Genomic DNA, 12,462 nt, shown 5'->3' with positions numbered 1-12,462 from the left:
GGTGAGATTCCAATCAGGAAAGAAGGATAAAGTAAGGAAAAATAAAAAATGAGACTGATGTAAAGAGATGTGGAGAACAGTTGTGGTAGTGCAGAACTGAGGCTATGCTTTGGGCTTAGCATCCTCAGCATCCATGTAACATGATATGAGTTCAGTCAGGTAACTGAGCCTGAGTGAGAAGCTGTGCTGCACCATAGGATTTGTCAAGCCTGAGCCCAAGGTGGAAACTCTGCTTGTTCCTGTCAGGTGGTGGAAAAAGTAGTCTGACAGCAGAGGCTGTGGGAACAGCTTCCTCAGTTGCATTTTGGACTGTGGGAGCACTCCTTTTCAAGGCAAAGCAAGCATTTTAGTGGTAAACTGACCTGTTTGACTTACCCATAATTTGTTTCAAGCCAATGTTTACACTAGCGATTTGGCTTGCGTCCAGCTTGAGTATCTGACACATCCTCTGGAGACCTTCTCCAGTTGCCTCGTGGTGGCTCCTGTCTTGGAGCGGTCTCACTACAAGAGACCTGAACTCTCCCAATGAAGCTAAACCAGGAGTCCTGCTCAGGGAGCACTCCCAGTCGATTACTGAGTCTTGCATGAAAGATATTGGATTCTTAAAAGTACCTTTCAGCTGTAATTGAGTGAGCAGTTCTCATCCACTTTAGCATAAAACTAATGAAGAGCCCCACACCAAGTTTGTAGTTTCAGACATTTCTGGCAGTTTATTCTGGAGTGCTATGTCCCACTCCCCTTCAGAACGTGAGCAAACACTTCTCAGCTTTCTGTTACAGCTGAGAGGCCCTTCAAGAGGATAGTTTCCAGCTCTTATAGTAGGTATAGTACCTGAGTGGAACCAAGTGGTTGGGCATGGTGTTTTTAACATGTCCTAATCTGTCTGCAGATCATTCCATTCTGCTTCAGCCAGCTACAGTCACAGACGTACAAAGGAGCCTGGAGGACAGGAGAGATACAGGAGGTGCAAAGACTGGAATTGAAAACAATTGGCAGATTGAGCAGGTGAATTTGCAACTTCTTAGAGCAGATTTAGGAGGTACAGGATACTGTGGTCCCCATGGCTGTGTATAGGAAACTGTGTACCTGTGAGCTCTCCCCTCTCTGGTGATACTGTACCTAGAATTACTTCACAGGCATTTTTAGTCTTAATATACATATCTACACTAATGTTTTAGCTGAGACAGAGAGTGTGGTTTTGAAGCAAATGTCCCAGTTGTCCCTGCCTTTTTGTTCTTTATCTCATTTTGTGGACTAGTCTTGGAGCACCTGAGAATAAATTGGAGGGGCTGTTCTGGGAGCACACCAACTGCGACTTGGCATTCAGTCCCAGGGACCAGGTTGGAGCTACTCCAGCATCTGTATTGGGTGTTTTGTTTAAAAAACAAACAGCCTTTCCCTCATCTATGCAGTTTCAATTTCATATGCTTGGCACCATTTTTTTCCTTGGCAGACCCACTTCAGTTGGTCTGTGCTATGCATTGATGTAGCTGTAGCTCCTGTGGTAGGTATGTATTTTGCTTCTCCAGGGAAGAATGTTCAGGTAGAGAGATTAAGGGACAGGACCAAACCTAAGAAAATTAGTTATATGACATCCTGTCTCCACAGCTCCCTGTATCACGCTGCTAATCCACTCAGTTAACAGTCTTCTGAAGGTGCATAAGGAAGAAAGGCTGTTTCTGTAAAGAATGCTTATTTAGGACTGTGTACAACTGGCTATCAATTTCACGAACATAGGTCTTATTCCTTAGCATATACACCATCTGCCACACAAACCCATATTGCGTGCCTGTGTCTGAGTCTGCCAAAAGTGAACTGAGAAGTTTCTTAGAACCCCCAAATTGTGATGCTACTGGGATCAGCATATTGAGCAAGAGCTCCTGTGGCCACTTCCAGGTTGCACTAATAGCAAACAGTTTTGCCTCTGATTTTTTTTTTTTTTTCTTTTCAGTAGTCTTATTTATATTTTAAAACCAAAAAGAAATCCCTACCTTTCATTGTCCTTCAGGATGTTTCAGGTATTGAGATTTGTCCATGGTGTAGCAACAGTTTGTTACTGCACTGATAATACTTGTACAACTAGATGGGCATGCAGGTGATGGGAATTGGGCACCTTAGTACAAAGCAGTCCTGTGGTCATGGAAACTGTAGTCCTCTTCCATAGCTCTGGTAGGCAGTTATAAGAGCAAGTCTCTTATTCCCTCTCCCACTCTGCTTTCACAAAGCCACATCCATATCAACATTGGCTTGGATGCGTGCCATCAAACAGGTTGTGCCTCTGAAACACTAAGATCAATGTGGGGTTTGTTAAATTTGGGCTTGCTAGGCCTTCATGCTGTCAGTGTTAAGGCAGCCTGACAAGAACAGATGGATTGAAGGAGGAAAAGAGGAGTTCTTGCTGAACCATTGGAGGAAGGGAGAGGAGGGAAAGGAGGAAGGAAGGGAGGGAGAGGAGGGATGATGTTCCAGAGGAAGATATGGAAAACAGGAGATACCCTGGGCGCAAATTAAGAAAAGTCCATGCAATCTGCTACAACTATTTGGTGGAGGACCACAACAATATCTCCAAGGATCTGAGATAGTAACAATGTTCTTTGAACCTGACCACCTACAGTACAAATGTTTTGAATCGGGGCTTGTTTTTATACATAGTCTTTGGAGTCTTTAGGCACCTATATGCTAATGAGATGCCCTAGAACTGCTGGATTGAGATTTTCCCTTTGGGAGGGAAAAATGTTTCAGCTTTTTTTTTTATACTATAGCCTGTTTCAGCTGGAGTGGCTTTTCTTCCCAACCCTCCTTATTTGTCTTGCTGTAGGGATTATTTGAAACTCTGGGGATATTTTTCTTCCAGAGTGGGAGTTGAGTGCTGCAGCGTGAGCAAGGGAGTGCTCTTGTGCATCTTGAACATCCAGTTAACATCATATGCAAGCCAAACAATTTGGGACTAGAGCTAAAGCATGAAAGATGAGATTGTGGTCACTGTTCAGTGCAAAAATTAACCCAACAGCAACAAAACCCACTGAAAACAACCAACCCACTGAGTCTGGAGAAAATTTGGGTCCGCACATTGTGCTATATCATACAGGTTGCCATCTCAAGAATGAGATCAGTTCATATTACTGAATTATTATGGGTGTATCTGCTGCTAGTGTTCTGGAAACTTGTTTTATTTATTTTCTTTTAGAAATATTTCTAACTCACTTTACACTTATGAGGTAAAGGGTAAAACTATAAAAAATGTATGCCCCATTATTCCAAGTAGAAAGACATGCTGAAGGAAGAAGACTTTCAGTGTTGCATTGTGTTAAGAATAAGTGCGTTATGCCAGTGCTGTCAATCATCCTGTCCTAGTTTGTATTCTTCCTGGCTTTGTGCTGTTCTTCTTTCACCTCGGTAATGGTGTTGCAGGAACAGTTTCCAACAGTCTTCATGTCTCTTCTTTCTCTTCTCTTCCCATGTTGTCTTCTCCCCTCTTTCCAATTTTTTGCTATCAAATCCTTGCCAGCATCCTTTTCTATCTGAGACTGGGCACCTAAAAGAAAGCAAATGCCTGGTAGGACCAAGCAGGAAGTGGCAGAGGGAAGGAGAGCACCATGGTACCTCACGCTTCCCTTGCCACTGACTTTTTTTTCCTGCGTGGTTGAGCAAAGGCATCTTGTGCAGTTACTACATAAGGATGGTTCCTGGGCCATGCCTGAAAGTGTGTTTCATAAGCCTTTCTTAACCAGCTGGTATAACTTTACTGACCTTCAAACGATTGTTTCCATCTTTACCTTTTGCAGATCTTCACCTCTTCATTTTGCTTTACCATGTTAGAGAGGTGTTTGTGTTACTGTATCTCTCCTTGCTATGAATGTCCCTGTTGCCAAACTCTATCCTAGCTTTCTTTCTCCACTACTTATAGATTTTGGTGCTGCTTGGAGTTAGCTTAAGCTACAGAAGGGTGTAGTGAGTCTTAATACAGTCACTTTTGCAGTCGTTCACAGCCCTTGTTAATGGAAATGAAAATTTGGTAAGATGCTTGTGACTCTTTCGAGTTGACTGGTAGCTGCTGGTACATAGGCCTGTCTGAACAACAGATTTGGGAAGATGACCCTAAAGTGATTTTTTTTTTTTTTTTTTTTTGGACCATGTTGCAATCCAAAACTTTTCCCTCAAGAAGGGCTTAAACCTGTTTCAACCAAAGCATGGAGTTTGCAATATTTATTGCAGAAACTCAAGTAAACCTTCTGGTTTCCATGGGCAAATAGATTATTTCTTCCACTTCTCCTCACCCCAGACATTGGTAAAACCAGAGCAATCTACCCTGCATGTGTTCTTCTGGGCAGCAAGCGCGTAACCAGAGCTTCCAGCAAGGTTATGTACTTGAAGTTGTCCTGGTTTCCTGTCTCCTGGGATGCAGAACATCTCACTGAGCAGCAAACAGGAGATGAAATAGTAGGCCATGAAGTTTGCAAAAAAAAAAAAAAAAAAAAAAAGTGGGATTTTCAGACCTTTTGTCTGCAGATTAAGTATGTTGCTCATTTATTGTGGTCCCTCTGCAGATTGCAGGACCGCAGGCAGCTAACGGCTGGTACATAACACTTGTTATAGGATGCTCACAGTTTCACAGATGTGGTGTTTCATGACATCATCTAACTGGCTTACTGCATGGGAGGTCATTATTCTTGAATCCTGTTTTAGGGAACAGTGCATCCGTAAAATTACAGAAGGGAATGCAGAAACTCTCATGTACCCTACTCTTGTGTGTCTGTCTCAGAGAGCTCTGTGGAAAACTTGTTGTTTGCATGCCAAAGTAATCTGGATGCAGTGATGGGAAAAATGGGCACCACAGGGAGCAATTTTCTGTTCGATCAGTATGAATTGTCTGACCTTCACCAAGTTCCTGGTAAATAAATTGCTTTATGCTCCTCTAGCCTGAAAGCTTTGTCTGGCTTTTGTCCCGACACCTCTGGTGTCCTTGTTTTAATTTTTTTTTTTTTGTCAGATAACAAAATAAATATGAAAGTCCTTAGTTCTACATGCTTTCAGGCTGATGCTTGTTGTGAGGTTTTATTGATCCAACAGCTGAATTGACTCTACCTAGTCTAAGCAAATATAACAGATGTTGGAAAGGTAGGGGAAAGGATGGAACAAGCATCTCTGGTGTAATTCTGTTGACATTGTGGATCCGCATGTGACCCATTGATAGGATGATGTTTCTTCCCCACAAACTACTGCATGTTAGGAATTGGTAGGGCTCTAAAGCAGATCTAGACTAGTTAATTTCTGTGGCAAGTGAATACTTAATCTTTGCCTTTTACCTTGTACCCTCTTCTCATCTACGCAATGAGGTGGAAACCAAGAAGGAAAGGCAAAAGAGCATCAGTCATTCACTTCTGGAAATAGTCATTCTGGGTTTTTTTCCATTGAGCTTCTGCAGTAATTAGTCTGGGAGCTAACCAGGCAGGCCCTTTGGATTTTATGCATCCAGTCTTGTAGAATTTATTCTAAACTTGAAGGAATGTTGCTACGAAGTGTGATGTTTTATTTAGAGCAGACTTTCTCGCAGTACAAGCTGTTGTACGGTGCGTCTGGAAACAGAGCAAGTAGGCCAGAAACATTGCACTGCAAATCATATAGGCACACACGAGTCACCCAGATGATGCTGCTGTTCTCCTGGGTGAACTCATCAGTGATCAACTGAAAGTTCATGAGAAGTGGCTAAAAATGATGCCTTTTTATAATGCATGAAGGTGAGGGGGGATTGCTGGGTGTTGAAGGCTGTTTTCAAGTATGAGACTTAATTTTTAGCTGGTATATCATTTACTCAGGCCTCTCTGGAATAAAATACACTTTCTTCAATAAGTAAAGTAGGCTTGTTAAGGATGGAAACGTTATAGACAGAGGCAACACTTGAATACTTTAAGTCCTGTTGAAGTTAAGCATCTGATTACATTTCTAGAAGTTTACAGTACTCTGGGGTGTGGAGAGCTTCCTCTGCTTTTTAACTTTTTATTTAGTATTAGAAATAGAATGTACCCAGTGAAGTCTTCACTGGTGACCTGAAGTGACTTAATATAATTTTCTCCTCAACCTCTTTCAACATTGTAATAGAGCGGAGCTAATAGAAATTGGTAAAAGTAGATTATTGCCACAGTTCTGCATGCAAAATATGTCTGTATGCATGTACATCTCCTTTGTTGATTTTTTGGGATTTCATTTGGTTTAAAAAGCCAGGTACAGAACCATAGCATTTTTCTTTTAAAGGGCAGAGATCAACAGTGAACTGTGGAGATGCTTCTACAGTACTGAGTTTTGGTTTATCTTCATCAAACTGTGGGTTATCACTGAGCAAAAATCTACTGAGAAATTGCAGTGTGTAGGCTGAACTGGATGGTATTAGAGGTAACTTGCCATGTGAGACTTGACAAGTAAGTTTTCTTGAACCCAAATGCAGTCCTAAGTGACTGTCTCTTACAGGGACTGTAAGACCCTCTTGATGCTTCCTTATTTCTGACTTACACCTGTGACACTATTTATCACTTTAAAGTGGCAGTAATGGACTGAAATGAAGTGCTAAGTTAGGACTATAGAATTAGAGACTTTTGAAGCACTGTTCTGTGCCTTGGGGGAAGGGATTTTTTGTGCTCTCACCCTCCCAACTCTGCTGTGATTTTAAGCTTTTATTCAGGGCCCTTTCTTTGTATTGCTTAATTGTGTTGTATGTCCTCATGCTCACAGGCTCTTTTAGACAGGAATAAAATTCAGTGAATTTTGCCTTCATGTCTACTGTTTCCCTCACTCTCCTAGTGAAATACAGAAACATAAAATGTCAATGTGTGATGGAGATCAGGAGAGAGAAAAAAAATCTTATTATCTGTGACAGTGTGACTGAAGTCAAGTCTTGCTTATTAACTTCATCAATCAAGTGTGACATTTTGTTCTAAGACTTTCTTCTACAGAATGCTTGAATACAGCCTCATCTTGGGCACACAAAAATGAAAATACCCTTCTGTCGTGAGATGGGAAACTGAACTCACACAAAACAGGCATCCACTGTAGATCTTTGAGGTGGGTCCTGCCAGTGGCTGGCTGTTGGTGTCGGGCAAAGCCACTTCTGAGCCAATACAAAGCACTTTTGAACTCCATGAAACTGGGGTTTGAGGTGACCTGTTCCTGAGAGCCTTTTCAGCAATACAGTCGTTTCCCAGGATGTGTTCTGAGTTGGAGAGGTCTAAGCACTGTTCTTGCTATAACATTGAAAGACCTATAAATGACTGTGCTGCGACTGCTGCAACCAAGATGGTCAAAGATCCTCTGTTTTTATTGGGTTTAAAAATACATTTTAAAGTTACTTTTATTCCACTTCTGAGCATGAATGCAAGTTGGAAGGTGCAAGTAGGTATGTATCTCTTCCCTGGGATAGCCTGATTAAACAATACCTGCTGAGAGTTAGTATGGCTTGACCAAATTGGGGTCCTAGAGTTATTGGGGTTTTATTTGTATTTGGGGTTTTTGTGTGTTACGTTGATACTGGCAGGACTCTTGTAGACTCTTATTCTTGAACTGTAGATTCCCTGAAATGACTTGTTTATGGTCAAATTGAGTGGTGGAGGCTTTTGGGTGGGAACAGTGGGTAGAGATGAGGTAGAGGGAGTAACCTTGTTCCATCCTCAAGCTAAGCTTGTTTCATGGAAAACACTGCAAATTAGACAGGATTTTAGTGAGAAGTTGGTAGCTCTTAAACGAATAAAATAGCAAGGAGTCAGGCACCCTAACTGTTATCCTAAATTATACCCAAGCACTCTATATATCCGAGATCTCCCCATAATAGTGACTGGGGGGGAAGCAGAGAATCAAAGACAGGAAGAGACCTCGGAGGGTATCCAGCCCAGCCTCTTGCTCACAGCAAGGTCAGCTCTGAGGTCAGGCTTCTCAGGGCTTCATTCAATTGGGGCTTGAAACCATCAAAGGATGGAGACTGCACAAGCTCTCTGGGAAACCTGTGCCACTGCCTGGCTGTCCTCTTGGGAGAAGAAAATTCACCTTATATCCAGGCTGAACTTCTTCTGTTTAAGTTTATGCCTGTTGTTTTTCACCTTCCTGCATGAACTGAAGAGTCCATCTAAGACCTCTTGATGACCTCCCTGTATGCATTGGAGGTGCTGTTATGCTTGCTCCCCAAAGCTGTCTCTGCCCCCATCATCTCAGTGGCCTCTGCTTAACTGTCTCAAATTTATTGCTGTCTTTTGTGTATTGCTGGGGCCCAAAACTAGACAGTGCCTAAATGCGGTCAAAAAAGTGCTGAGCAGAGGAAGATAATTCCTCCCCTCAATCTACTTACCGGCTCTGCTTGTGTTCTTGCAGCCCAGGGTGCTGTTGTCTGTCTTTGCGTACTGCTGGCTTATGGCCTGCTTGCTATCCACGAGGACCTCAAGGGACATCACATAATGTATATCACCCATTCTTCCCTTTCTAATTCTAGTTATCGCAGATTGGTGTTCAGGACAGAGAAGCATTAACATTCCCATCAGAAAAAAAAAAAAGTAATATACAGTATCAAAACACTTTTGGTGACATAATTGTTGTCCCTCACAAATAAATACACGTAGACTTCTGAGGTGAATGAGGGATAAGTGGCAACACAGGATGCTACTGGAAAGAAAAGTTGCAACCTGAAATCAGCATCATGATGGTAGTTGGTGGCATTCAGCTCAGAAGAATCTACTTTGAAACTGTAACAACTAAACCTAAAAATAAATGAATGATTTTTTTTTTCTCTGCACTCAAGATGGCAGATGCAATTACTGCCTTCTATTTCAAACATGTCCTTTTTTTTTTTTGTGAGAAGGAAAGTTTGGATGAACTGTAATGATCCACATGAAGACCTATATTCAGCCTGCTCATCTTAATGGTTCTGATAATTTGTCTCTTCAGCACAGCTATTCTTTCTTTATAATTAGAATATAAACCTTCTAAAAATGCTTCTGATATGCCAGGTGAGTCATTATCTTGCAAGACAAACATTGTGAAAAAATTACCTTGGTTTTACATTTTACTCTGCAAATATGGTGATTTATATTAAATAACCCAACTTTTTCCCTCAGCTGTATCTTCAGCTTTCTTGAAGACAAACAAAGCAAACCCTCAGTTTCAGATAAAGAGGTGACTTTTAAGGCTTATTCTTGAGTTCTTTCAGCCTCCAGCAGCTGTTAACCTTTCAGATTGATGCATGTTCTGCTACTACTTAAAAGATCGTAGAGTTGCAAGAATTCAAATAGTTAATGTTTATTTAAGGAAAGCTTCATTTATATTTTGAGACAGATCTAGTAATAGTTTTGCTGTTCTGTGTAGTACTGCTTCTCTTCCAAGAAAAGCTGCCACTAGTTTTAGGAGGGGAAACTCCTATCTGGTTTAAGATAAACTGGATTAAACAATTGGCAGTGAATGGGTACGTGGGTGTGTTGTTGGAGGGAGGAGGAGGTTGATTTGTGGAAGTGGTGTGGTATGGGATAAAATCCTGCAAGCTGAGAAACTGGAGCATATGGGAGATCCAAACTGTGTCCTTGCTCAGTCATCCTCAATCTAGAGTCTTAGAACATGAGTCTCCTTATGCCAAAGAGCAAACTTTAAATATAGGGCCAAGAGGTTTTCAGTGGCAGATCTGTGTTGTTGGTGTAAGCTACTTCTAGGGAATTAATGAAAGATAGCTAACAAAGTCAAACCTACTTGTCCTTAGGTTTACTCCAGCTGCATGACTTAAAATCAGAAAAGGCTGAAAAGCTGCCTACAAAAGGAAAAGAGGGGAAGTATTTTGCAGGTTCCCCAGTGAGAAAATTTGTCTATAACTTAAAGCTGCAGCATTTTCTTAAGATGCATAAAAACACAGCTGCAAGTTCACATCAGTGAAACCATGTACAAGCGCAAGCTCAGGCGCTCAGAGCGGTGGGTGGGTGCTGTGTCCAACAGGCTGCTCCCCTCTGGGTACCTGCTGGCTCTGGGTGTTCTGCTGTGAGTCTCACACTTTCTGACAAAAGTGTTATTTCAAAAGTGCAGGTAGCTGAGTCTTCAGAAACTTGTATTTCAGTCTCCCCAAATCCATAACTGCTATTAACTTCTCAATTAAATTGTATAATTGTTCTCTTTCTTTCAACAAGCTCACAAACATTCATTGTCCTGTCACTTGTAGAAGTCTTTTTCTCATATGTATCTTCCTTTCCCACAAGTGGACCTTGAAAACCTTCCTGATCTGCAGACATCCAACTTGCTGAGGAAACTCTTTCCTTAAGAAAACAGAAGGCTGTAAGTCAAGTCCCTTTCCCTGACCACAAATACTTTTTTTTTTTCCTAAACACACCTAATGGCAATTGACTGAAATTTTTCAGCCAAACTCTGAAGTGATGTAAATATTGTCCAAAGCTATAGCTGCTGCTCTTGTTCATTGAGATGCTGTAACAACTTTACTGGAAGTAAAACAGAGTACTAGTTTATTTTGTATGGGATTTTACTTCTTTTTTTCACTTAATAGAAATCTAATACATTTCGAGAGGAAAAGAGGTTGGCAGAAATTAGATCTTGTGGCTCTACAAGTTTATGAATAGTAGAACTTACTCAGCTGTGAATTGCAGTAACTTTAAATGCTTCAGAGAAAATCTTTACTGAACTCCTCTAGAGGATCACTTGTGGAGGTATTACGGAAATGGGGAATGCTGCCCTCCAGTCCTACTTGTTTGAAGATGAGTATAAATTTTCATCCTCTGATTTGGCTTCCCAGTCTAGCCTAGATGTCAGTAGTTAATGCCATATGTATGTGTGTGTCCACATAAGTGAACTGTTGCAAGAATCCCAGAGCATGGCATTAGTTTCTATCCCTGTATTTAGCAGATGACAGCATTTACAAAGCCTCTCTGCCAGACATTAAACTTTCTACTTTATGAACCAAGACAGCAGCATAGACTCACTGTACTGGAGTTTGTGCTGGAAGTCTTGTCTCTAGGTCTTGAAAACCTTCTGGGTAGAGTCAAGTGGAATTTGATTGCTTTGGGCTACAGTGGAGGAAACTGCTTTTGAGGCCATAGCCTTTCTATCACTTGGTTATTGGCTGGGCCTGTGCTGTAGGGGACTAGCTGCTGAAGCCTGCAGGGTGATCTGTTCCTCTCTGATCTGGAGGGCTTTGATGTTGACTTCTGTGGCATAAGGACTTCAGTGGTAGAGTTTCTTTCTTTCTGGTGACTTCCCCCACACCCCCCCCCCGCCTTTTAATTAAAAGAGCGAGAGCAAGGATAGTTATTCTTGTAATTCCAAGGGTGGGCTTTTCAAGAGATCCAAAATTGACAGTTTAACCACTTGTCATGCTTGTTGTGTCACTTACTTATGCTTTTTCTTTGCAGCCAGTGACCTTCCTTTGAGTTTAGTTTTCTGGGTACAAGCCAGGGGTTTATGAACAGCACTGTTGACCACTTAAAAAACGTTTTTTGAAACAATCTAATTGTTAATGAGCATTCAAAACAAATTTATAATTGGCTGTAACTGGTAACTGTTCTTGAAGGGAGAGAGTCTTGAAGCTCCTACCATGCCACACTTGAATGAGCCAATTCTGGAGTTCAGGCAAGTGGAACTTCTCTTCCCTTTGAACCAGTAGTAAAGAAGCAGCATCATTTTCAGCAAGGACCTTGATCAGAATCAAGAAAGAGCTGACCTCAGAGGCTGAGGCCAGCACACACTTTTAGAGGGGGTTGATTTGATAGCTCCTGGCATTTCTGGTGTGTTCCTTACAGTGCTGCCCTTATGGGTCAAATATTGTGGTGAAGCTTCCTTTGTTCAAGTTGATGCTAAAAAGCTGAGACTCAGCTGTGAGAATCTTTCACAAACTGTATCTTTTCAACAGCAATTTATTAGACTGGAGAAGGGGAGCAGGTTACATCCCCTCCAGTTTTTGCCTGTGTCCTGTGCTTGCTGTCGTTGAAGACCTATCAAAAGCTGTAGCAGGAAGTGTTAGGAACCTGCCTACTGTGTTCATTAATGAACCAGAGTTTGATGTTAGCATCTCTCTCCCCTTGCAAGCAGGTGTCACTGCAGCCAGCACCAATTACAGCTGTATTCAGGGGACAGCAACATGATTCAGCCAGTCAAAAACCATATAAATGAATGAAGCTTTCACAGTTCAGGGATTATGTATTTTTAGCAAGCTGTATGTGATGTAATCCAACAAGATAGCTGCATTTTTCTGATCTTAAATGCTTGTTCTGTTCCTGTCAGCAGGCAGCAGCATAATGTAAAACTTGCAAGTTACAAAAGGGAAAGAATATGAGAACAAGGTAGGGTGAGAAGATTTTTATCCCATCAGTGCCAACAGGTCCTGCAAAAGAAAATAGATTTGAGGTTCTCTAGATTTATAACTTTGTGACAAAAGAGGCCAGATTTTTTAAGGCCTTCAGGTACCTGTCAGCATGCTGCATGCAGTGTTAATGAAGAATG

General features: G+C 41.6%; 1 protein-coding gene across 7 annotated transcripts in view; it reads left to right on the top strand.

The window, feature by feature from the left end:
- The window catches only part of ELMOD1 (ELMO domain containing 1), a 49,907-nt gene that overhangs the window by 2,985 nt on the left and 34,460 nt on the right, over positions 1-12,462 (top strand). Inside the window, exon 2 of one of the 7 annotated variants that reach the window (XM_074860145.1) lies at positions 10,212-10,287. The exons of 5 other annotated variants lie outside the window; for them this stretch is intronic. The gene's annotated coding sequence lies outside the window, so the exon portion shown is untranslated. Of the gene's footprint in view, positions 1-10,211; positions 10,288-12,462 lie in introns of those variants that run through there. One more of the 7 variants, XM_074860147.1, reaches the window with a different exon arrangement.

The sequence above is a fragment of the Strix uralensis genome, chromosome 2, assembly GCF_047716275.1.
Source record: "Strix uralensis isolate ZFMK-TIS-50842 chromosome 2, bStrUra1, whole genome shotgun sequence".
In the NCBI taxonomy this organism is placed as follows: domain Eukaryota; kingdom Metazoa; phylum Chordata; class Aves; order Strigiformes; family Strigidae; genus Strix; species Strix uralensis.
The sequence above is the reverse complement of the archived record's forward strand: the minus strand, read 5'-3'. Positions and strand labels throughout refer to the sequence as shown.